The 22,393-nt window shown below is 46.1% G+C and overlaps 2 protein-coding genes across 7 annotated transcripts in view; one reads left to right on the top strand and one right to left on the bottom strand.

Moving 5' to 3' along the window:
• Positions 1–12,094, bottom strand: part of LOC142463153 (G-protein coupled receptor 146) — an 88,304-nt gene extending 76,210 nt beyond the window's left edge. For 3 of the 5 annotated variants that reach the window (XR_012787379.1, XR_012787380.1, XM_075565512.1), the window contains exon 1: positions 11,367–12,055. The gene's annotated coding sequence lies outside the window, so the exon portion shown is untranslated. Of the gene's footprint in view, positions 1–11,366 lie in introns of all 5 variants that reach the window. The other 2 variants (XM_075565518.1, XM_075565514.1) reach the window with 2 other exon arrangements.
• The window catches only part of CHLSN (cholesin), a 164,307-nt gene that overhangs the window by 124,246 nt on the left and 17,668 nt on the right, over positions 1–22,393 (top strand). The gene's annotated exons all lie outside the window — the stretch shown is intronic.

The raw sequence follows: 22,393 nt of genomic DNA, 5'->3' as shown, positions 1-22,393 counted from the left end.
TGTCTCCCACTCACCCACCCACCGACCCAACTCACCCACCCAACCACCGACCCAAAGTCACCCACTGACCCAAAGTCACCCACCCACTGACCCAAAGTCAAACCGACCCAAAGTCACCCACCCACCGACCCAAAGTCACACACCCACCGACCCAAAGTCAAACCGACCCAAAGTCACCCACCCACCGACCCAAAGTCACCCACCCACCGACCCAAAGTCAAACCGACCCAAAGTCACCCACCCACTCAGTCACCCACCCACTCAGTCAAGTGTCACACACCCACCCAGTCACCCACACACTCAGTCAACTCAGTCACCCACCTAGCTGTCAAGGGGGGGGGGGGAAGCCTAACCCTGTCGTACGCCCCCCCAAAATTATATCCCGGGCAACGCCGGGTCTCTCAGCTAGTTGTATATAATGTATACCCTGTTCATTTATGTAACTGTACAGTATTTGTAACCATGTATTATTTGTTATATTAACTATGCCCAGGACATACTTGAAAACGAGAGGTAACTCTCAATGTATTACTTCCTGGTAAAACATTTTTATAAATAAATATATTTGTGATACGTCACGGGTACTTCTTGCGTGTCTGGTAGAAATACCTTTATACATTCCTGTTGTGTGTTGGTATGCATATTTGTTGCATCTGGTCAGAGTTAGAAGATCAGAAAGTCTGCAGAAGACACACAACTTGTTGACACAGCTGCTAACTTATATCAAGAGAGAAAAATAGACGGGGAAATGGAAATACAATGTATGAGGATCCCTTCTCTCCTCCTCTAAGCCAGATCTCCAGACAGGCTACGCAGCTCTGCTCAAAGCCATCTGGTAGTGCCGTGTAGGACTCTTTCAAGGCTGGCCTTCCACTTGCCAGGGTGAAGTCGCGTTTCTAAAGCCGGTTAGAAGTCTCCATGGCAAACTTTGCCAAGTTGTATGTATATGTACATACACGCACCATTGTTTAACTCTGCTTTAACCACTACCATCTTGAAATGACCACAGCATTCTTTCCTCTATTTGGCATGTGACCCCAATGGCTGTGTATGTGTTACCCTCTTCGGTGCAGAGCAATGCGTTGTCACTGCAGGGGTTAAACCGTCAAGGATATTAGCTGCTGTGCTTCAGTCTTCTTACAACGCCCTAACTTTATCTTAATTAGGAATCCCGGTTATAGGTTTTAACCAGGAAGAAACGCACCACCACCGCTGGTCATTTTGCACTTCCAGTTACAACCGCTAAAAGCGGAAAATAAACATTACTTCTTATTAAATAACATTTGTAGCAACCGAGCCACAGATACAAAGGAAGGATGGAAATATAAAAAGTGCCCAAATAAACGCCGAATTCAAATGTGTCCACTCAAATCCCCGTTAACACTGATGAACACGGAATTATATTATTCTATTTTTTCTCTTTGTAAAATTAAATATTTGTTTAGCTCCGTATATTTGTTGGTGTCTGTCATGATAATGTCATAATGTCATAAGGTCATGGGTAATATTTTAATCCCTCTGGTGCTTAAGGGGTTAATGAGCTACCGTTTGAGTTTAAAATACATGTGTGGTTGGTCTTTTCAGAAATCTGTGGGGGCTTCAAAAGGCCGTGATTGAAGTTGGGTGTGAAAAGTACAGAGTGGGTTTATTGTATGTTAGCACCTTTTTGCAGGCCTAGTGTATATGGTTGGTAGAGACAGATAAGGGCAATGTCTGGAGTCTTGTGTAAAATAAAGCCCCTGTGACATTCTGTACACAGGAGGCCGAGCGTCAAAGCATTTCTTGGCAGGGGGTGTATGGATGGCCAGGGGCGTGACTACAGAAGGTATCAAACCCAGAGTGACCTTACGAGAATATCATGAGACGTCCTCTGCTGAACATGCAAAAAATTACATGTGTGTATCCGTGGAACTGAGTCGCACATAATGATTACATACACATTAGGTCTAGCAGGTACTAAGACAGATATTAATATTTCTCCATTTTAGGATTACACGGTTGTAGTGTTTGTGTCTGAATGTATTGATGTGGCTCACGTGTGAGTAAGTATTACAGAAGTGACGTTATGAGTACATTTAGATAAGGAAAATGAGATTTCAAGTTCCTGTGGTGGGAGGTGTTTTACTCAGTCATAAGACTGTCAATCTCACCACTGGTTTACGGCAGGGGGCTGGGTTTAGGTTGTGTTCAATGGGAAAGAATTGTATTTAAGTCTGGGCAAGTATTATGAACATCGTTTCTTACCAGTGACCTCTCTGGGGGGGGAAATCTATGGCAATTGGTAAAATATAGATTTTCTTTTAATGTTTTCTACTTTTATTTTAAGAAGCTGCCTCACACTGTATCTGTGTTTTTTTTGTAATACATTTTCTGTAATCTAAGCACTGTATTTTTATATATATATTAAAACATTTAATAATTAATGCTTTGGGCTCTGAATGAACTGATTGCACGCTCTGGGCTCTGGGGAGAGAAATTACGATTCGGACACATTTAGCTACTATAGTACTAATTTTGTTGTGTTAAAGTGCATAGTTTTTTCATAATAAACAGGGACCTGGGGCCCTAGCAAATATTAGTTTGACATCTTATCTTATTTGCATATCCCCAGGTGGTGGCAGTGGATAGATGTGATTTGCAATTGAGTAGGGGTTAATACTAGCTCACTGGCTAGAGTAGTCGTGTTTATTAACCCTGGTTGCATGTCTGTCACGTGCTCACTTGTGTGCTGTTCGTGGCGGTGGTATATTGGGACGGCTTGAGGAGAGATACAACCCATTTGAGAGACCTTTTGCGGGGGTGAAGAGTGAGGCAGCTTGCGGGTTGTGTATTGATCCTTGACCCTGTAGAGGAGATATTGTCCATTTGACGGATCTTTGCGGAGGGGAAAAGTGGGAGCGCTTGCGAGCGTCAGTATTAACCCTTGTCCCGTATGCAGGTCGCGGGCTAGCGGGGGGGTCGTACGCGACAGTCTGGTAACACGCAGACCCTGAAGCACAGAGAAACTAAATCTGAGATATTTCCCAGGGTTTAGCAGGATATGTTGCCCTGAGTGTTTCAGAGCCTGAGCTCCTGACAGTTCAGCTGCTGATGAGAACAATGTGATTACAATGAAAACATCCTCATGGTCCGCCCTTTGTCCTGGCTCTGTCTCTTTGGAATGCAGTGAGAGTTAAAGCAGCAGTATTGCATTCCCCCTTTATTTATTTGTTTCTTATTTGTATATGGAAAGCGTGTGACAACGTATCATTCTACATTCTTACCTAAGTGGGCAACCGTTACAAATCTGTAACAATCCTGATTGTGTGCCTAACGAAATGGCCGCCTTCTAACTTTGTGCGGCCGGCCGTCTGTGAAATGCTGCAGCTGATATGTAACATTATATTACTAAGTGCAACATATTATTGTTACAGCTTTCAGAGTAATAGACAGTCTGCGGTTTGGAACGCAGCAACAGATGTTTGTGATACTTTGTTGCCAAAGGGCAGAGCTCAAAAAAGGTGTGTCCGCCTGTTTCGAAAGAGGAAGTAAGTGGATATGACTTTCTAAATGGTTGCTGCAGCAACCAAAAAAGAATCAGCACATTATAAAAATCATAAAAAATAGCATTAGGCGTAAAAATAATATAATAGGCAGACAGAATTATTTAATATTACAGAACATATATATATATCTATCTATATATCACACCGCGTTTTTCTGCTTTTAGGAATTTAACAGACATAAAGGTTTTCATAATAAGCAAGTCAAGAAGTAAGGTAAAAATTATACTGTTAATGGCTAGCTGACCATCAAAAAGAGTGCAAGCTTTCTGGACCGTTCGGGGACCTTCTTTAAACATGTTACGGCGTGAAGAGATTGCACTCGTTTAAAACAGACTTTAAAAGTGTCACTTTTACCTTTTAGTTCTTATCTATTGTAACAGCCTTTTTGTTACTCTACTGCAGAATTTTCAGGGGGGGGCGGGCGGTTGCAGAGGTCCCGCGCTCTTCCCCTCAGGCATTTAAATTAAATGCCGGGGGAGGCGTGAGGCCTCTGTAACCTACTTGCCGAGTTTCAGCAGGAGTCTTGTGCCGCGTTGCCATGGTCAAATGACGCCGCAGGGCCATGTGACGTGACGGCACATGACCCCGCCGCGTTGCCATGGCAATGGGGTTGTGTGACGTCACACCCGACGCCGGTCTAACAGTAAGGGGGGCGCGAGTAGCTGAAGCAGCAGGCAGGGGGGCGCAGCTTAAAAAGTTTGCACTCCCTGCTCTACGGCAGTGTTTTTCCTAGGAACCCTTGAGTTTCCCCGGGCATCCCTAAACCGTTCCTGTTATTTTCAGGTCATTTTAAAATAGTACCAAATACAGAATAAGTTACAATGCATCTGATCTCAGGCGCGCTATTAGAGAGGGTTGGGGTTCCTTACAATGCATCTGATCTCAGACACGCTATTAGAGAGGGTTGGGGTTCCTTACAATGCATCTGATCTCAGACGCGCTATTAGAGAGGGTTGGGGTTCCTTACAATGCATCTGATCTCAGACACTATTAAAGAGGGTTTAGGTTGCTCAAAATTTCACATGGGGTTCCTTAACCAAAAAAAGGTTGGGAACCACTGCTCTACGGGCGTATCTGTGTACCAACCTGTGTCAGGATATAACAAGAACTGTAGTTCCTTATATATTATACTCTACGCATCATCAACCAAAGTTGGCACCTATATCGGGGACTATTTGAAGTACTTGCTAGGTATATTGTAGTAAAGACTATGATGTAGAATAGACTACGGAAACTTTTATTTTTCATTTGGAGATACGTTTGTAAAATACACGTGGGATATATTTAAAGACTCGAGCTTTTAGGATCATTCTGAAAGAAAGTCCTTGGATTGTCCGGCATGCTTGCGGGTTTCAGGCCAGTGGAGCGATATAGTGAATACACTACAGCCTGTTGAAAGAGGCGTCTTTGTGGGTAGAAGATTACGGAGCATGTACATATTTTTTGTTTTTTTCCCAGTGATCGTTACTTTGCTTGTTCAGCTGGGTTGAAACATCTGCAGTGTAAATTAGAGGGAAAATAGTTCTATTTTTCTTATATTATGGGCATGGTCAGGATACAGGCTCCACATTCATTATCTGGACTCGAGATACCATGGAAAACCCGCTGCCTGTGACAGCGATGCACGGAGGACATGTGAAAGGAATCTTCTAAGGCAGAAATCACATACCGCTGCCGTCTCGCACCTTGTTTTCTCCATGTTGGTTAATTTGCAACAATATTTGTGTTTTCAAACTGTTCTGCAATATCGGGTGTACTGAAATGTACATTTTCCCATTCCATAAGGATTTTATTCAAAAAATGAACACTACTTTTCATTCACACAGACTCTTGCCAATCTCTCTCCTATTCGCAAACCGAGTTCTGCATCTTTTTTGGGGGGTGGGGGAGGGGGGGAAGAATAATTAGGGATATATTTCCCTGTTATTATGGATATATTTAAACAGTCTCTGTTACTTGAAATCCGGCACTTTGAGAAGTCCTGAATAGACCATGCAATTTTGGAAATGTGCTAAGTATTTCCTAATATCTGAAACTATGGCGGTTAAAGCAGCAGTTCAAGCAATATTCTACATGTGTGTTTTTTTAATTAATAAATCAGTTCTGACTATGAGAAAATACTTGTAGTATTTAAAAAAACAAAACAAAAAAACTCCTTAATTACATTTTTTATGTATTATAATGTAACAAGCATTTTTTGTTTCTATAGCAACCATTTACGAAGTCACTTCCCTTTCCTCTTCAGAAACAGGCTCTGGCACACCCCTTTTTGAGCCCTGCCCCCTCTCTAGCAGTGCACCAATTGTATCTAGTGGCTGCCTGGTCACATGATCTTCCCCACAGAACTTTGCATCTTTAGGCCTCTTTTGCTGCACTGACACCCATTTCGGTGCCGATCGGTAACTTAGCTAATAACTTACCATTGTGTGGATTATATTGATGCGCATATTAAATGGAAGAATACAATTTTGTTTTAAAAACTGCAGTTTGGACTGCGGCTTTTAACCATCTTCCCATTGTGTGGGGAGATTTAAACTCCATTCATATTAGTATGACTGCAATCTTCCCACGCAAGGAGAAAGCTTGCGTCACAGCCTATAGAAGCGTGGACTATTTATCCTTGACCGCCTAGTAATCTGCAAACCTGGGGCCACTATATACATATAACAAATATAATATAGCTGACTAGCTACTTCTGGCTCAGATACAGTAACAGATAACCTGTGCTGCCCTGCTGTCAGACTATACTGGAAATGTCCGCTTTCTGGAAACCCGCAGATTGTGGCAGGCGGCATCGTAGCGTTTTAATATTTAGTTCAAACTAGTCGTGTTGGCTCTGTAAAAACCAATCAATTTGTAGCTGGTGATCTCTCTTAGAACAGGGGGTCTCAACTTCAGTCCTCGACCCCCACCACCACCCCAACAGGTCAGGTTCCGAGGATGTCCCAGCTTCAGCATAGGTGACTCAGTCAACTGAGCCTCTGATTGAGCCACCTGTGCTGAAGCAGGGACTGATTGTGCCACCTGTGCTGAAGCAGGGATATCCTGAAAACTTCACCTGTTGGGGGGGCTTGAGAACTGGATTTGAGCTGTTTTAGCAGAGGGTTCTTCCTAGAGGACATTGTAACGTGAAGCGCTTTTGAAACCTCTTGGGTACCCTTGAAGAAAACATTGAGGTTTTGCAAGCTCTGTAAAGTATGATTTAATCTATGAAGAACTCGAATGTTAATCCCCCGAAAAGGTATCGCAACCTACTGAGCAACAGATCTACCTTTCTAACTAGAAATAACTCTCCAAACATGTTCTAAGAAAAATACGGTCGATTTGAATCACTATTAAACCGGAGCAAACTGCTGTTGAGTGTATAGTTCCAAAAGACTTCATGGGAAACCAAGGGTGTTCCTCCTTTACCCAAATAGCTGATTTTCGGTGGAGGGAAAATGTTTTAAATGATCAAAGGATTACGTTATGGGCTTCACTTCTGTCTTGGCTCGGCACGGGTTCGATGCACGGCTTCGGGGGCCGCCGTCCTGTGTGCGTCGCTGCTGCTGGCTTTCCACATGCTGAGCGTTGTTGAAATCATGGGAATAAAGGACGTTTTTGTGCATCTATTTCAGTTTACAAAATGGTCCTCCTGCACAGGTTGTATGTGACCACGGGCTCGCTTAACCCCTTCACTGCCGGAAGGGGCAAGGCGTGCATTACACGTGAACTCCTGTTTCACACTCCAGCCCAGGTCTCCATTGAAGAATCACTTCAGTCTGTGTATGTTTTAGCCAACGAGGTGAAACGGGAAAGCCGTGGTTCAGCTGTGTCTGAAAATAGTTACACGCGAGCAACAAATGGTCACGCCGTCTGCCCGAAAGGTCCCATCTTGGCCGTAATAGTTGCCATGTTTTAGTATCTCTGCTGCAGGTTTGAAGAGCTCTCACGCGTGGCACGCCTTCTGTGGTAGGCCTTTCTGCTTGTGTAAATATATAGTATGTCTGAATGATGGATGGTACTTCTTTCCGCTCATCCCATTGAAGTAACGTGTGGATGATGGGTAACTGGAGAAGGAAGCGGCTCAGTGAGTAATGACACTGACTGGCACTGAGTTCAATTCCCGGTGTCGGCTGCGTGTGACCTTGGGTAAGTCACTTTATCTCCCTGTGTCCCAGGCACCAAAACCATAGATTGTAAGTCCCACGGGGCAGGGAACTGTGCCTGCAAAATGTCTCTGTAAAGCGCTACGTAAAACTAGCAGCGCTATACACTAACATGCTGTTATTATATTATTATTAATTGGCCGTCCAGTCTTGTTTGATATTAAATGAAGGGGAAATGCAGCGGTATAATACAGTTATACTTGTAAGTGTAGTTCCTTGGTTTTTTTTATATTTATGCTGCAAACTATGGTTCACCTAACTAACATGTAATGTTGAAGATAATTAAAGTGAGCTTTGCATTGATTGTTTTTCAGTGTAAAATGGCATTCCCACAGACCACCGATTTTTCTTTTAACGATAGCAAAGGTTTTTCTTGGTATCAGTCATCCTGAGCTGTGGATTTCTGCTACACAGACAGAATTTCCCATTTTAGCAAATATTATGCAAGACTAATATTCATCAAAGGGAGAACGCAAAAATACGAAGAATATACGCAGTAATAATTGGAATATATCATGAAAGGTGCAAAAAGATAACCCCGAAAGGAGAGGATGGTGTAATAAAGCGTTGGATATGCCATTCGTTGTAAAGTGAAATGTTGGATAGCGAGGACTATCTGTATGTTGGAGTTCATTGATGTGTGTGTGTGTGTGTGTGTGTGTGTGTGTGTGTGTGTGTGTGTGTGTGTGTGTATATCAGAATAAATGAGTTCTTCAGTATTAGGGATACCTTTTTTATTTGGACTAACAATTTATGTCATAGGACGAGCTTTCGAGAGTTTTCCTATCTTCTTTAGGTCAAGCAGGAAGAGAGGAAAACTCTCAAAAGCTTGTCCTATGACATAAATTGTTAGTCCAAATAAAAAAGGTATCCCTAATACTGAAGAACTAATTTATTCTGCACTATCGCAAATATATATATATATATATATATATATATATATATATATATATATACACACACACACACATATGTATGTACATACAGTATGTGTGTATAATGTTATTTGTATAATGCAGCAGTGCATGCAGCATTTTACATAATTACAATACAGAGAAAATAAAGTACAGATAGTGGGGATAAGAGCAGCAGGTAAATGACGACATAAGGTAAAGGGAGAACCTGAAGAGCTCTCTCTCTCTCTCACACTCTCTCTCTCTCTCTCACACTCTCACACTCTCTCTCACACACACTCTCCCCCCCTCTCTCTCTCTCTCTCACACACACACACACACACACACACACACACACACACACACACACACACACACACACACACACACACACACACACACACACACACACACACACACACTCTCCCCCTCTCTCTCTCACACACACACACACACACACACACACACTCTCCCCCTCTCTCTCACACACACACACACACACACACACACACACACACACACTCTCCCCCTCTCTCACACACACACACACACACACACACTCTCTTCGTTACCGTCACTCCCCTTACATTCACTCTCCCCCTCTCTTCTATATACACACACTCTCCCCCTCCCCCCCCACCACACACTCTCCCCCTCTCTCTCACACACACAAACACACACACACACTCCCCCTCTCTCTCACACACACACACACACACACACTCTCCCCCTCTCTCACTCACACACACACACACTCTCCCCCTCTCTCACTCACACACACACATCCTAAAATCACTGTTATCGGGTAACAGAGGAGGGAGAGGGAGGAGGGGGTATGATACCTTTTATTGGAACAAGTAGTTGAAATGTTACAAGCTTTCCAAGCTCTCAGGGTCCTTCATCTCAATTCCTCTCCCCCCCCCCCCCTCACAATACCCCCTCCACAAGAATCAGTTGTTTCCATGAGATTTGGCAATATGTAGGTCATTAGCTAATATCAGGACTGGGGATTTTAAGGTCTAATACATGGGTGTGCAAATTTTAGAGAGGGGGGGCAGCGGTTTCAGAGGCTCCACGCTCTTCCCCAAGGCAATTAAATTAAATGCTGGGAGAGGCGTGAGGCCTCTGTTACGTCTTACCTGCTCTCAGCCGGCTCTGACACCGCCAGAGAGCAGGTAAGAAGGGGAGTCGGGGGGGGGGGGGTGCAGGTAAGAAGGGGGGGCGGGAGGGGTGCAGGCAGGAGGGTGTGAACAGAAAAGTTTGCGCTGTGCATTCAAATTATTGTAATTTAAGAATGAAATATCTGCAAAGAGCAAATATCAACCCCAAGCATGTGTAACAAGTTAGGAACTGGCAGCCTCTCAAAATGAACACGGTTTCCAAACTGCTTGGCCTTCTTCCCCCAAATGTAATGCATTCATTTCCTCGCTCTTAACATAACAAGGAGAGGACCTTCTCGCCTGGCATGGACGTCCCACCCGAGGGGAGGGCGGTTCAAACTCTACATTGGTCAGATTAGTCAATCTTATTCCTCCCCACCCCGTCCGGCGTGGCGCTGAACACACTGAGAACATGCAGATCCAAAGAACGAACAGCACCAAGCTCAGTACAAACACCACCAATACTACGTCAATGCAGTGACTCGGACGTGTGACTCGCTTACACGCAGGGCTATTTCTGTAAGAGATTCTGAAGTTCCGACACCTTTTCTCAAGGACCAACAATAAACTCCATACAGCGATTTATCAAATCGTTAGGAATGTGGCTGAAACACTACCTGTGAGCGGATACCTGCTGTGGTGTACGGCACACCTGTAAGCGGATACCTGCTGTGGCGTAGGCACACCTGTGAGCGGATACCTGCTGTGGTGTATGACACACCTGTGAGCGGATACCTGCTGTGGCGTACGGCACACCTGTGAGCAGATACCTGCTGTGACGTACGGCACACCTGTGAGCAGATACCTGCTGTGACGTACGGCACACCTGTGAGCAGATACCTGCTGTGGCGTACGGCACACCTGTGAGCGGATACCTGCAGTGGCGTACGGCACACCTGTGAGCGGATACCTGCTGTGGCGTACGGCACACCTGTGAGCGGATACCTGCTGTGGCGTACGGCACACTTGTGAGCGGATACCTGCTGTGGCGTACGGCACACCTGTGAGCGGATGTCTGCCTTTTATACAACACATATTTATTTATTTAAAGCTGAATTAGAAATTGTACTTTTAGATATAAATGTAAAAAAAATGCAGGGATCTTTTTTTCTATTTACAAAAACGCCGCTGTTTTCATGTTTTTCTGTACATAATTGCCTGTTCGGTTTGGGATTTGCAAACACACATCACACAAGTTGTTCCAGCCTATTTCAGTTTACTGCGGTACATATTTATTAAGTTATCACACTGAGTGGATATATCCACGTCAAATACGCACGCATTGTACGTCTCGATGTACAGAATCGGTGATCTCGCCCTGCATGCTTATACGAGCGTTATGGGGAGACCCTTAACCCATGTAAAACATGGTCATAATAATGCAATAGCCTAAATCCTCACAACCTTTTGACGGGATATAACCGCTATCTAGACGTAAGCAAGGCATCGTATAAAAAAAACTTTCTAACATCACATTTGACCCGCGAGAGGATTCGTTAGTTTCTTGTAATCCTGGTCCATCAGAGATACATGACTGCTTTGGACCTGTCAGGAATTGGAGAGGGGACATGCAGATATTCACATGAAGCGTGAGACACATGGTAACCATCAAGAACTTACCTCTCAATGGCTGGCTCCTAATACCTGCAGCCTTTGTAGAATGATCCAGCCCAGCCGAAGATACATGGGGGAGGGTTGGCTATATACCACCTTGATCCTGGTGAGCGAGGGGTGCAGCCGTTACCCATCCTGCAGCCGCTCGGCTGGATACGATCCCATGGTTCCCTTGCCCTGTTCTGGGGGGGGGAAGCTTTCGGTGCTGCTGCACTTGTTTTGGCAGTGAGCGATTCCCAGCGCTCAGGAGGAAAACAAACCTTCCATTCTCCACCGAGCTCAGAAAGGGAATAGAGCTGTTAAGATCCGAGGGCAGGGGAGGGGATGCATCCCAGATTCCCAGAGCTCTCCTGCTGCTGAAAGGAGACCAGTTTCTCTCCTGATTTCCAAAGTTTCACTTATTTTGGGGTTGGAGGGGGAGGGAGAGTGTGGCAGGGAAACTCAGCAGAGATCTGCCCCTCTCTCAATCTGTGTGTGTCTCTCTCTCTCCCCCCTCTGGGCCCCTTGCCGAGTGTTTGTATTGATTGCAATCACTGGAGGGCTAGCTGCCTCTCCAGAGAAACACTGTGTAATGTGTTCTTTCCTGGCTTTCATTAAAGAGAGTCCATGCGCGCTGCGGTCATGCGGGCTGGCGGGCTGCCTACTCTCTGCTAGTCCTCAGGAAAGCACCAAACATCTAGAGGCGAGGGCAGAGCGGGCGGCCTGGGGGCGGCCATCCCTAACATGAGCACAAATCCTACAGATTCCTCCTTGGGAAGGGGGGGGGGGGGATCTTGTGGTCATATCTTTGTTTTGAAGACATCACAGGCTCATCCGACACACAATGTTTTTATGATTATACCTGTGTGTCACGCTAGCCAAGTAATGCAGGCACGGACAATAACAAGTACAGTGCACGGAGAAACGCTCCGCCAGACGTCAGCATCTGGAGCCCCTGCCCCGGAGGAATTCTAGTTGACGTACTGTGTATTTATATTGGTTTATGGCGGGGGCCGCTCAACTCAAGCCCCCCCCAAGAGGTTAGGTTTTCAGGATATCCCCGCTTCAGCACAGGTGGCTCAAAGAGCCTGCTTCAGCACAGGTGGCTCAATCAGTGGCTCAGTCGAAGACCTCTAGAGCCACCTGTGCTGAAGCAGGCTCTTTGACTGAGCCGCCTGTGCTGAAGCAGGGATATCCTGAAAACCTGACCTGTTGGTGGGGTTGGGGGTGGGGGGGCGGTTTGAGGACTGGAATTGAGAACCCCTGCTTTATGGAACCGTGTGTGCATTTAACATGTATAAATCTACGCATATGTCATTTGTCATATTGTTATATAGCAGGGGTGCGCAAAGTGGGGGGGGCGGGAGAATTTCTAGAGGGGGCGCGGCGGCTACAGAGGTCCCGCGCTCTCCCCCAAGGCATTTAAATTAAATGCCAGGGGGATCGCGTGAGGCCTCTGCAGCTTCTCCTACCTAGCCTTCGGCAACAAGTCGCCATAGTAACCGGCGTCAAATGACGTGGCATAATTTGACGCTGAGAGGGGGGGGGGGGGGGCGAGCCGGGAGGTAAGGGGGCGGGGGGGCACAAGTTAAAAAGTTTGCACACCCCTGTTATATAGGATAGACTATTACCGCCACAATTAATCCAAGTCCTGATTTACTATATAACCTTTTTTGTGGTACTTTTATACACAGGGGGATAGCCCTTCTAGGTGGGACTATTTTACGGGGGGGGGGGAATATCCCCCAAAGCTTTCCCCTAATTGTACCTCATGCTAAAGAAGCTTATGTGAAGCTGTGGTTTCTTTTCATGTGATTTGTCATAGAAAGATTTTTGTTTTTTTTTACCCCCAATTTAATAAAACAAATATATGTGGCTTGGTCAGTGAGCTGGGGCGGCCAGACCCTCATTTCCAACCTTGGTTATTTTGACTGCTGTTATAGTCAAACTATTTTTAGTTCCCTGTAAGTGAAGTTTGATTTTTAAGGCAATTATATTATTTGTGTCTTGGGTGCGTTGTTTTTCTGTTTTTTTGTGTTCTCGGATTTAATTTGAAACTTCAATGGAAAAAATGATCAGTTGTCATGTACACACGCAATAAACCATTAAAATACACCCCGTGCACAGAGAATTTGTTTTTCTTCTGCTTTTTCAGAAATTGAAAGCAAAAGGCAGAGTCTGCTTCACATATCATTTCTGTCTTTAAACATTCAAAACAAAATTAGGCAATTTCTTGTTTATTTTTTATTATTATTATTATTTTTACTTTCATGTCCGTTTTCGGGTCGCCCTGTTGGAAATATATTGAACAGATTCCAAGTGTTTCTTTGTTCTTCTCACACTGGGGGCGTATCACCGCAGCGTGGGGGCCAGGAGAGCATTGAAACAAAGTATCCTGACCCGTTCTTCGCAGCACGATCTGTAAAACATAACTTTTATCCTAAACACCGTCGCTGGCATCTGAAATCTCGTCTCTTACGTTTCTTGGGCCCCCTTTGTAAGTTTATAAAAGTGTTCTAAAAATGGGCCCCTATTTCATCAACCCTCATTTGAGGTTTGTATCTCAGTAGAACACAAACCGTAATAACTTTGCTGCATCGGATTGCAGAATGTACGGGGAAACGAGATGGACGTTACTTTCCCTGGTAAAATAATCTACCGGTAAATAGATGAAAAACCAAGAGGAGAATTCATTCCCCGAGGTCCAACTTTCTCTGCTGCTGGTCGAAGGCCTTTGTTTAAAATTTGTGTTGCTGAGAAACGGCAAAATCTCCAAATCTAACTGGGCCAGCGTGACATGAAGTATTACATTCTTTACGCTTGATTTAACATCTTTTTTTTAAAGTTTTTTTGGAAGGACCGGTGCTTTCATTAAAAGCTCCAGCGTTCGCAAAATGAAACAATGTGTTTGGTGTCGAGAGCGGATACGCAGCGATACACAGCGATACACAGCGATACACTAGCCATTAACTCCTGCTGACATAATTATACAGTCGCGTTTAAAAAGAGAAAAGAAAAGCAAAACGCGCTGGCGGCAAAAGGCATGTTCCGGTGCGCACTTTCTTTTCATGCACACAAGGGCAGAAAAAGCCCCTTTTCCCAGAGCAGAGAGATACGCCAGCCCGGCTCTAACTGAAATGTGGCGTCTGGCAGAACGTGATTGAGGTTTCTCTGCTCGAGTGGAGCCTACACAAGCGTTTTCGGAGACGGTCCGTGTACAATTCTTCCCAGCGCGTTTTCTTTGCCAGAAGTTTTACTTATGTGCGAAAAAGCTTTTAGTTCCCTTGGAAAAGATACCCGTCCCCTTGTGGGTATTTTTCAAAGTCGCCCGAGGGCAAAACTGAGGTATAAACACACAGGCCCAGCTGTACTAAGGCGGATTCAGATGATTGGGCTGTGAGGTGGCTAAGCATTGATTAGTAGATAATGCCCATAAGCTGATCATCAAAGAAAAAACTCCCGCTGTTTGTAGTGGGATTTATTTTATGTTTAATTCCTGCTCCTATTTTTGAGCCACAAACGGACTCGGTGCGGTTTATTTTTTTTAACCTTTTCTTTTATTCTTAGCAAATTAAAATCCTAACCGCTTTGCCCCAAAGTTTAACTGGCTTAGAATTTTCTGAACCGGGCATCACGCCAATGCTTCAACGGGCAGTTCATGCGGGATCATGGTTGCAGTATATAATAACACGGAGTATCTCTACCAAGCTTCACTGATTAAAAAAAAAAAAGATTTACGTAAAGATGAACTTTATAGATTTTAAAATACTTGTACATATTTTTTTTAAGGTTACAGCTTAGTAAACATCTCGCTGACACGAGGGGCGTGTTACAATTCTGCACCTGTAATATTGCTTTTTATGTCTTTATTTCAAAAAATGTATTTAGTTTTTTATTATACACTAGGGGTGTCGTACGAGTAAAGATATATTTACTTTATAATTTTACTAGCTGATATACCCGGCGTTGCCCGGGGTGTGAGGCGGCGGGTGTGTGGCGAGTGCGGGTGACAGCTGGTCAGTGATATTGTTGGGTAGGGCAGGATGCGGCAAGTGTGTGTCGAGTGTGTGGGGTGGGTGAGAGGCGGCGGGGGTGTGTCGAGTGTGGCGGGTGTCTGTTGAGTGCGTGCGGCGGCTGTGTGGCGCAGGGGTGTGAGTGGTGGGCGGGTGAAAAGCAGAAGTGCGGGTGGGCGAAAGGCAGAGGCGGGAGGGCGGACGAAAGGCGTTGAAGGAGGGGAGGTGAGGTCGGAGGGGGGGGTGGTGGTGGGGGGTGGTGAGGGGAGGTGAAGGGGGGGTGGAGGGAAGGTGAAGGGGGGGCGGAGGGGAGGTGAGGAGGATGGGTGGTGAGGGGGGGTGGTGGGGGGGCGGAGGGGAGGTGGAGGGGGGGAGATGGAGGGGAGGTGGAAGGGAGGGGAAGTGGAGTGAGGGGAGGTGGAGTGAGGGGGGTGAAGGGGGGTGAGGGGAGGTGAAGGGGGGTGAGGGGAGGTGAAGGCCGCTCACTCACCCGTCCGGCCGCTCACTCACCCGTCCGGCCGCTCACTCACCCGTCCGGCAGCTCCCACGTGGATCTGAGGCGGGAGGCAGCGTGTTGTGGCCGCTACCCCGCTGTGTCCCGGGCGCGCGCTCGCTCGCTCCGCTCCCCCGCTGACTGTAGCGGCGCCGGGGGGGGGGGGGGTGTGGAGGGGAAGTGAGTGAGGGGAGGTGAAGGGGGGTGAGGGGAGGTGAAGGCCGCTCACTCACCCGTCCGCCCGCTCCCTCACCCGTCTGGCAGCTCCCTCACCCGTCTGGCAGCTCCCTCACCCGTCTGGCAGCTCCATCACCCGTCTGGCAGCTCCCTCACCCGTCTGGCAGCTCCCTCACCCGTCTGGCAGCTCCCTCACCCGTCTGGCAGCTCCCTCACCCGTCCGGCAGCTCCCTCACCCGTCCAGCAGCTCCCTCACCCGTCCGGCAGCTCCCTCACCCGTCCGGCAGCTCCCTCACCCGTCCGGCAGCTCCCTCACCCGTCCGGCAGCTCCCACGTGGATCTGAGGCGGGAGGCAGCGTGTTGTTGGCGCTCCCCCGCTGTTTCCCGGGCGCTCGCTCCGCTCCCCCGCTGACTGTAGCGGCGCCGGGGGGGGGGGGGGTGAATGAAAGCGCGGGAAACAGGGAGAGGCGGAGGAAGAGGCGGAGCCTCTGGGACCGGCAGGTAAGAGAGCGGGAGATGTGCTGCTAACACTGTGAGCCCCGCTAATGTATGTAACACCCCCCCCCTAGTGTGTGTGTGTCTCCTTCACTCCGCCTCAGGCCAATGAGAGGTGTGCGGGGGCGGGCGGGCCAAGGGAGCAATCTCATTGACCTGGCCCAAGGTCCAATGAGATTGCCGCTAGGGACACGGGGAGGGACACAGGGAGACACATACAGACACGGACACATAGGACACTTTCAGAAATATATAGTAAGATCCCGACAAACTGGGCTGTCATTTGCCCCACCCCCCCCCCCCCCCCCACGACACCTGCGGCGGTCATATGACGCCGCGTTGCCATGGCAACAGGACGCTGTGACGTCATGCAGCGTCCCATTACCATTGCAGCGCTGCGTCATATGGCGCCGCATGGCCATTATGAATAGTGCTGCAGGAGACAAACATGATCGTAAAGGTCAAGACGGAGAAGACCGGGGGACACCGCCGCAGGTAAGCAGTAGACAGCGGCCACAATGCAGTCGCCCTGGGCGACCGCATTTGTCGAGCCATATATTATATTATATATATAATACATATGTATGTATGTAACCGTGCCCCCGGCCTCTATGTAATTATCAAATCTCTGTACCCCCCATTGTATCGCTCTGCGGAATATGCGGGCGCTTTACAACAAACGATAATAATATGATGGGCTGTGTCTGGATTGTATTGGGGGTGGAGATAGAAAAGGAGATTAAACAGTGGTCATGTTATGTATACAGCCTCGCTGGTTATTCTGGCAACAGTTAGCACATCATTCCCACTTCTTAGACTTTGCTTTGCACAATTAAAGGGCATAGAAATGCTTTAACCACAAAGCCACCCAGTCAGCAACTTTTAAAGTCCTCTTAAACCAAGTGTTTTGAAACTAGACGTCTTGTAGATTCGGCTTCTGAATTCTCCTGCATTCCGCAGACAAGAGACATTCATAGGCCAGGCCTTCTCTCCTGGGACCAAGCAGATTGTGGGGACCCGGACTGCTCACCCATCCTAAATCTCCAGAACCTTTGGGCTTGGCATTAGTAAGGCCTAGTCCACCTAGTGAGGATCGGAGCTAACACTGGTTAATCAAGTAGGAATACACTTTTAACCTTTTCACTGCCAGGAGTCCTGCGGTGCACTACCTGCTCCCTCATGTCAGTGGCGAGGTTAATGATTAGTGCAACCATTATTACCAGCGTTTCTGGAGATCCGTAAACGCACAGATAACCTTATATTAGATAACCTTATATCTCATTTCCATTCCCGTGTGCAATATACCCCATGGAACAAATTGCACTATATATAGCCTGAGAATTACAACGTGGGGACTGGGTCCTGGACTTGCTCCTATAAATATTACGCAAACATTACATGTGACTTTATTTTGCAGATCTAAGGCGGCCCTATTTCAGTTGTCCTTCTAGTCTATTCTTTGCCATAATAGGCAATTCTTTCCAGCAGCTATGGGGTGGTTACAAGCAGCAGCCAATGTGTGATGGTTCAGAGTCTCACTATTTATTTTATTTACAAGTCCAGAGTACGGACACTTTTTATATTTCATTTACTTTATCCAGATTATCTTCGTTCCTTCTTTTAAAGCAGCAGTCCGAGCTGCCCCCCCCCCTCCCCATTTAATATGTACATCTGTACAATCTACACAATGATAAGTAATTAGCTAAATTGCTCACGGGAACAGATCAATCGGCGAACATTCGGCTTGGGGGTTCACTAAATGTCTGCCAGTGCAGCAGAAGAGGACCAAAGATGCAAAGTTATGTTTGGAAAATTGTGACCAGGCAGTCACTAGATACAATTGGTGCACTGCTAGAGAGAGGGTAGGGCTCAAAAAGGGGTGTGCCAGTGCCTGTTTCAGAAGAGGAAGGGTGTGTGACTGTAAATGGTTGCTATAGAAACAGAAAATGCTTGTTACATTATAATACATTCAAAATGTCATTCAGAGTTGTTTTAAAAACAAAAAATGCTACTAGTATTTTCTCATAGTACAGAACTGATTTATTAAAAACACACGTGTAGGATATTGCTTGCTCTGCAGCTTTAAGGCGTGTCCCCTAAGAAATGTAGCTTGTATGTAATTAACCTTTGCTATTAGTATGGTTGGAATCGCCGCTAGCGAAAGTTGTAATTCGCTTTCCGGCGACGTCGAGGGCGACCAGGTCTTTGATTGGTTCAGAGGCTGTCACATGTGGCGACAGCCTTTGAAAAATCAAATTTGACCAGCTTCAAAAATTCCCAGCGCTCCGTCGCGTCGCGCTTACTATAAGCGCGCAACGGCGGCAATACATTTGTTTTGTGCGCCGTCGCCGGCACCATAAGCGCAGCCTTAGACTGTTCACATTCTTTACAAAAGGTTGTCTTTTGGCCGGCCATGTGGGATTCCACCTTTTAAAAACCTGTATGTTCCCTCCGTGCTGTAAAATGTGTAAATCATTGCAAACTAAATTCCAAAGAGCTTTTGCCGCAATGTTGAACATGTTTCGATTGTTATGAATCTGGCAACGTGCCACTGTGTAGGGTGCAGGCTAGCCTGGAACCTTAGGGGTTAACCCTCTTCGACCACTGGTCGTAAGTCATAATAATCGTATTTAAAAGGTGCCCTATGTAGAACATGTACGTAGAATGTAGAACATGTAGATAATATGTAGAACATATATATAGAACATGAACATCCTTGCAAATGAATTATTACTATTCTGATTTTGAATTGTTGACCTTTTTTATTTTATTTTTTCTTCTTGTCTTTGCAACATTAAAATGACAAAAGTGTTTCCCGTATTTTTTTTTGCAATACTAAAGTAAACACATTGGGGTTTCCAATGCGCTTGGTTTGGCAACTCACCCAAAATTTCAGGTTTGGTGACCAACCCCTTGGCATACTGAGTAACAAGCGAGTAAAAAGGTGTACACAATACACAGTACTGTATTGCTGTATATAGATTGACGAGGAGCGGCCTAATAGTTAACGAAACACCCGACAATTCCTGGGCACAAAACTCCACAAGATGTAATAAGCCCTATTGAAATCAATGGGATTTTTTTCCGTGTTATATCTGGAGCTTTGTTTTTGCCCCATAAATGATTGCACTACCATTGCCCTGATACATCCTGTATGCCCCTAAGAATTTGGCCTCCTCGCTCCCAGCGTTCCAAGCGGTCAGGCTTCCATTGCCGCTCCTGAGACTGCTGCATCTGCTTATTTCTTTCATAGCAGGGCCTGGTTTAAGTCTGCTTAGATCTCGGTATTTCTACAAAGTTTGAAGTGTGAGCTGTGTTTTATTTTTTTATTTTTTTGGTATCACAAACAAAGCAAAGAACAGTAATTACAGTGATTCACATTAATCATGGTTAAGTGCAGTTTGAGTTTAAAAAACAAAACAAAACAAAAAACAGTGTTTCCGTGATATATTTCTTATTTAAACTGTAACAGCTGGGAGGTACGGTTGTAGCAATTTCGGCGATAACGGTGCAAAGCGCCGTTGCAGACCTTTTTTCCCCCCCAATTTAAATGTATACAATCTCTGAACAAACGTAAAAGGATAGTATCGTTTTTTTTCTAAAACCAAAACTGCAGATACAATTAACATGGGGGGGGGGGGGGGGGAAGGGGGAGTTTGTAACCCAGCCACGCTCACTGCGCGCGCATAGTAAGCGTCATTACTTTAGTGTTTTTTTTAAAGGATGCATCTTGGACATCTGAATGTGCCACGTCTATCCCCGCAGTGACCTGTGTCTGAGCACAATGCGTCCTGCTCAGCCGTGAGTTCAGTTAATTGTCCGCTGGGAAAAGTCTCCTTTTGTTCAGGTTGAAACAATGGTTGTCCTGGGACCGGCATCTTACGGGAAGCCTGGCAGAGAAAGTTCCGGTGCGTGTTTTGTGGGAGGTGGGATAGTGTCCTCATATTAATGCCGCGGGCTTTATTATGCTACGGGGCCGCCTTGCTCTAGAAAAGCGGTTCCCAACCTTTCTTACATTGCGCAGCCTCTGCTAAAAAAAATATTTATTCCACGAACCCCTAATTAATAAATCTTATCGCCGCCTCATCAGTAAAAGACGGGGGAGCCCAATCCAAGCTACATCCAATTGACAAAACATATACGGTAAGAAGTATAACGTTAAATACTTCAATAATAATATTTTCTTCGTTATTTAGTTAAACCCTTTGGCCAAAGTGTCATACGCCTGCATACCAACGTCTAGGCATAACCAAATTAATGCAGGTCCTAACACTAAGCTGTGAACCCTTCCTGTTACCTCTGTATGAGGGGAAACAACCACAGTGAGTCCTGTCCATTCAGCAAAATGATAAAACCTCCCAAGTTAAAAAGGTGGGGAGGGGTGAGCTCTGGGAGGGAGGGGCGAGAGAGAAGATGCTTAATAAGGCCCCAAACTGCCGCTCAGTGTGTGCAGGCAGCATGGGGGAGGGGTGTAGCTGTCACTCACTGCGAGAGCTTCCAAAGTCACGTCCCACAATGCCTTGCTGCTGTGGAAGTTCCTGCTGTATATGATGGCTGTACCCCCCATGTTAAGGTGCAGTTTGGGTCCTTACGAAGTGCGCAGTCCCCACACAGGCTCAGGACACCGCTATACTGCCTGGAGCCGCCATTACATATATATTTTTTTTGGTGGAGAGACACCTCCCAAACCCCTGTAAGGAATCGCTGATCTCGAAGATATCAGGCCCACTCTTTAGGCTGAAATCCTCCCAATTAGGGGAAGACTAATTCATAGCACATTGCGGGGGTGCGAAAACTTCTGGTGCCGCTCCCCCCTGCTTGCTCTCCCCCCAGTTCTCGTGGCCCACCTTACCTTAGTGCCGGCGTCAAGTGACGCCGCGGGGTCACGTGACCCCACCAAAGGCATTTGACGCAGCGTTGCCATGGCGACACGTCGAGCGAAGCCAGCTGAATCACGGTTAGTGAGTTCGAGGCCTCGCGCGGTCCCATGGTATTTAATTTAAATGCCTTGGAAGAGCGCGGGGGTCCTCTGTAACTGCCACGCCCCCAACCCCCCCAAAAAAATCTCGCACACCCCTTGCATATTGGATTGGGGCCAAAGATGCAACTTGACAGTTTTTTACTTGTCTTTGCCTTTTGTATTTCTTTCACCCATACCAAAACAAAAAACACTCTGTGCAACTTGAGATAACGGCTGTATTATTTCCTTGGGTGGGTTTCCGGTGAGATATTGGTTTCCACATGTAGGAGTTCAATCCAAAATAGGAAAACGTATTAAACATGCATTGAATTATGAAACCGACATTGGAGTATATTCTGAGAGCTTATATGTTGCAGTCAAAGACCCACAGCCTTGGAAAATTACAGCATATTTATAATGTCACATATACAGGGTGACCAGATTTCCAAAAGTAAGAACCGAAACACAATAAAAATGTATTTCGAAAACAAATTACATCGCTTAAAAATAAATATTATAATGGTATTTGTCCAATAGCGTCGCCATTTACACTGGTTTTTTTTTAAATTTTATTTCTCTCTCCCCCTCCACATCTTTTCCCTCTCTCCTCACCTCCTCCACCATCTCTCACACAGATACAGACTCCCTCCCTCCCCCCAGTCTGTGTCTCTCCCACACAGGTAGCTTTTGTCTCAGGAAGGGGCCGTGCCCCCAAAACGTTCCTGTAGCTCTTCATTACTGTGACATATATACACACACACCCCAGCAATACAACACGTGCAACATAACATTGTAGAGTTGAAGTATCCTTCTTTTCTTCTCCAAAGTGGCTTTGAATATGTGCTGCCATTTGTGACACGATTCTGATCAGCGCGTCCTTGGGGCGTTGAGATTCATTGCGAATACCTTTTTTTTG

This window comes from Ascaphus truei, chromosome 11, assembly GCF_040206685.1.
Source record: "Ascaphus truei isolate aAscTru1 chromosome 11, aAscTru1.hap1, whole genome shotgun sequence".
Lineage (NCBI taxonomy): Eukaryota > Metazoa > Chordata > Amphibia > Anura > Ascaphidae > Ascaphus > Ascaphus truei.
This window is presented reverse-complemented; position numbering and strand designations above follow the sequence as displayed.